This window comes from Rhinopithecus bieti, unplaced genomic scaffold (assembly GCF_001698545.2).
Source record: "Rhinopithecus bieti isolate Rb0 unplaced genomic scaffold, ASM169854v2 scaffold_10351, whole genome shotgun sequence".
Lineage (NCBI taxonomy): Eukaryota > Metazoa > Chordata > Mammalia > Primates > Cercopithecidae > Rhinopithecus > Rhinopithecus bieti.
This window is the reverse complement of record NW_016806805.1, coordinates 19,412-23,759: the sequence shown is the minus strand read 5'-3', so window position 1 is coordinate 23,759 and position 4,348 is coordinate 19,412.

Below are 4,348 nucleotides of genomic sequence, written 5' to 3'. Positions count from 1 at the left end.
GGCTTACACCTGTAATCCCAGCACTTTGGGAGGCTGAGGTGGGAGGATCCTTTGAAGCCAGGAGCTCTAGACCAGTCTGGAAAGCATGATACCCCCCTTATCTCTATAAAAAAGTTAAAAAATTATCTGGGTGTGCGTGGTGGCACACAATTGTAGTCCCAGCTCCTCAAGAGGTGAGTGTGAGGGATTGCTAGAGCCCAAGAGTTCAAGGTTGCAGTGAGCCATGATCATGCCACTGCACTCCAACTTGGATGACAGAGTGAGACCCTGACTTAAAAAAAAAAAAAAAAAGTCAGAGCCACATTATTTGGGTAATGAGTGGCAAAAAATTCTTTGTTGATAGTATATGCTATTTTACACTTTATTTACTTATTTCAACTAAATAATTTCATGGGTATTTCAGAAATGAATGATTGCATTTTCCAAGTGACAGAAAAATGGTTTGAAGAAATGAAATTATATTCAGGCAGATTTCATAGATGGAAAAAAATTAGAACAGTGACCAGCAAAAAGCAAGCTTTCATTTAGCATTAGAAATTATTTAACACGGCCGGGCGTGGTGGCTCAAGCCTGTAATCCCAGCACTTTGGGAGGCCAAGACGGGCAGATCACGAGGTCAGCAGATCGAGACCATCCTGGCTAACACGGTGAAACCCCGTCTCTACTAAAAAATACAAAAAACTAGCCGGACGAGGTGGCAGGCACCTGTAGTCCCAGCTACTCGGGAGGCTGAGGCAGGAGAATGGCATAAACTGGGGAGGCGAAGCTTGCAGTGAGCTGAGATCCGGCCACTGCACTCCAGCCTGGGCGACAGAGAGAGACTCCGTCTCAAAAAAAAAAAAAAAAAGAAATTATTTAACACGAGGCTGGTCGCAGTGGCTCATACCTGTAATCCCAGCACTTTGGGAGGCTGAGGCGGGTGGATCGCCTGAGGTCAGGAGTTCGAGACCAACCTGGACAACGTGGTGAAACCCTGTCTCCACTAAAAATAAAAAAAATTAGCTGGGTGCAGTGGCAGGCACCTGTAATCCCAGCTACTCAGGATGATGAGGTAGGAGAATCACCTGCAACTGGGAGGCGGAGGTTGCAGTCAGCCAAGATCTCACCACTGCACTCCAGCCTGGGCAAAAAAAAAGTGAAACTCCATCTCAAAAAAATAAAAAAGAAAGAAAGAAAAAGAAATGATTTAACACCCATAATCAGTAAAATCTGTACAGCTCAAAATGAAACCCGAATATTTTAGGCCTCCCAATGCAAAACTAGAAAGGACAGAGATAAACAATTCATTCCATGTGTCTAATACGAGAAGGATCTCAGAGTTTCATGTATAATTATTCATTACACATCATCATCATTACTGTGATAGCACCAGTAAATGTAGCACTTCATAGCATTACTGTGGGGGCCTGCCCTACTTACCTGGACATTCATAACAGCAAATGGCGAGCCAAAAACAACATTCCGTAAGGTACAGAGTTCCTTCTCACTGACAGCTTAAGTGATCAGTGTATATTCTTCATCAACCGATGCAGAACTACTAACAGGCTCACACACTCTGGAAAGTCATCATAGAATGTTCTCCTGCCTTTAGTTTTTCAGAAAATAATGGGAAGGGCACGCTACAAGAGTCTATGATTTGTTCTTTCTAATGTGGTGATTTCTTGGAAGGCAAGGATCAACCTGTAGGTGCTCAGAATTTGGGGCTGAGAGAAAGACAGATGGAGTTTGAAAACATAGCAGTTTAGTAGATTTGACTGCGGAATGTGTAAAAAAGCAGGCCAACTCAATCAGGCTTCACTTTGCTATCACACAAAAGAAAATACAGTATTTTCTAAGTCCAAAATAAACTCTTTTCTTCTAAAATACCTTTGGTTTTGGCTTTGTTAGTCATAACTTTTAACTTACAATAGAATTTAAAAAACATTAATGACTCTTTAAAGAACTTTATGGTTATAAAATAGGGTGTGCATAGTCATTGAAATATTTTAGATGGAAATATCTCCACTTCATGCTGAACTTGTCAAGTCTTTCATTCCACCGTTATCTAATTTAAATCTTTAGTTTTCATAACTTCGCTAATGTTTTCTTTTTTGGGATTGGCATTACACAGATGGAATAAACCAATTCAATGTTAATGACACTGCTGGCAGATATTTGTACATGCCCTACATTTTTCAAATACTTTCATATACACTGGATACTCAAGATAAGCCTATGAAGCAGACAGGGGAAGGATTATTATTTGTATATTGCAGATTAAGAAACTCAGCTTTACAGATGTCAAGTGACTTGTCAAATGGATATTAGATGGCAGGACGACTGAGACTGTAATTTAAATCCTCTGTCTCCCAGTTTGGTGCTTGTATCAAACCAGAACAAGCTAAGTAACACTGTAGCATCAAACAATTCCCAGATTCAGAGGCTCAAAATAATGCTAAAAATAACAGATTATTTAACGCTCAAAATAACAAAGATATGTTTATTGCTTTTAATGTGTGTTCAGCACAAGACAGGTGGGTTCTGTCTTTAGTTATTTCACTCTGAACCATGCAATATTATGCCATCTACAATCTGGAAAGTCGCCTGTCACTGGGACAGGGGGGAAAAAATGACAGCAAGTCAAACACTTGCTCTTACAGGTGCTTCACAGACCCTTCTGCTCATGGTTCAGCAAAGAAAGCAAGTCTCATGGTCAAGGCTGACCTCAAACAGGCAAACCTATGAGGAAGTAAGCCAAACCGGAACTATGTTGGGTCACTGATTACAATAGTCTTCCTAGGCACTAAGTATTCAGTCCACTCTCTTTCCTGTTGGCAATATGCACTCCTGGAAGGAGAAAATCCAAAAGTCCCATGTGGTGATGATATCAAGCTCAAAAAGGAGGATCTTTGGTAATACACTGTAGTCCTTACCTCAGGGAACAATGTGCTTCACGTGAGGATGGGAGTCGTCTTGAACCAGAAACCTATGAACATAAAGGGCAAGTCATCTGCCCCACATATATCCAATATATACTGGGGATACATGTTCAGGATAGCCTCCATGTAACTCTTCCCATTTAGAAAGGAGAAGGCGGCGAGACACAGCAGTGCTGGTCTGCAGTAGCTATGAAATCTCAGCAAGTAGAAATTGTAACGATCCTCTATCCCAAAGGGAGAGAAAAGTCCCTTGATTAGACCTTGGAGAGGACTCCCCAGTCTATTATTCCTCATAGCACTTCATTCTACCATTTGAAAAATTCTTCCTTTTCCATATTCCTCAAAATGGAATATATTCAAAGTGACCATTAAGGAATCTGACCCTGTTGGGACACTGACCAGCTTTTTTAGGCAGCCACATCTGCAGGAGAAAAATATAACATGGTGAGTTTCCCTTAAAACCAAATGAGTGCAATTTAAAGGACAGTTCTTTATTCTTACATTTTATATATAATTATGTACTTACTATATTTTGGTATTAAACTATCCTTTCTTGTGAATTTCTATATTAGCAGTTTCTGTGGACTTCTTTTCTTTGCGGGGGTGGGGGTTGCACAGTCTTGCTCTGTCGCCTGGGCTGGAGTGCAATGGTGTGATCTTGGCTCACTTCAACTTCCGCCTCCCAGGTTCATGCTATTCTCCTGCCTCAGCCTCCTGAGTAGCTGGGATTACAGGTGCACACCACCACACCTGGCTGATTTTTTGTATTTTTAGTGGAGATGGGGTTTCACTATGTTGGCCAGACTGGTCTTAAACTCCTGACCTCGTGATCTGCCTGCCTTGGCCTCCAAAGTGCTGGGATTACAAGCGTGAGCCACCGTCCCTGGCCTTCTGTGAACTTCTATATTAGAGGCAGTGGACTTCACAAATAATGGTTCCTCTCGCTGATGAATAATTTTTTGTAAAATAGATATATTTTGCATAAATATAACTTTTATAGCATTGCTGGTATCTTAGGAAAAAAATAAACACCTTTAAGGAACTAGAAATAGAGTAACAACAAAAACAATCAAAAAACTTGAGTTAAAACCACAGTGTACGTTATTAGCGCACAAATGCATGTGCACACACACAAATGGTTTTTGCTCTGCCAATGATAAGTGGAAGGACGTGCACCTGAGATTCTTATATTATGCTTAGAAACCTGAGTTAACTGGTCTCAGGCATCGAGAGCCTATGACTCCCAGTAAAAGCACATGTAAATCCCCCCTGTAAGAAAGCTTGGATTACGCCGGGCGCGGTGGCTCACGCCTGTAATCCCAGCTCTCAGGGAGGCAGAGGCGGGAGGATAGCTTGAGCCCAGGAGTTCGAGACCTGCCTGGGTAATACAGCGAGACCCCGTTCTCCACAAAAGGAAAGAAAAAAAAGAC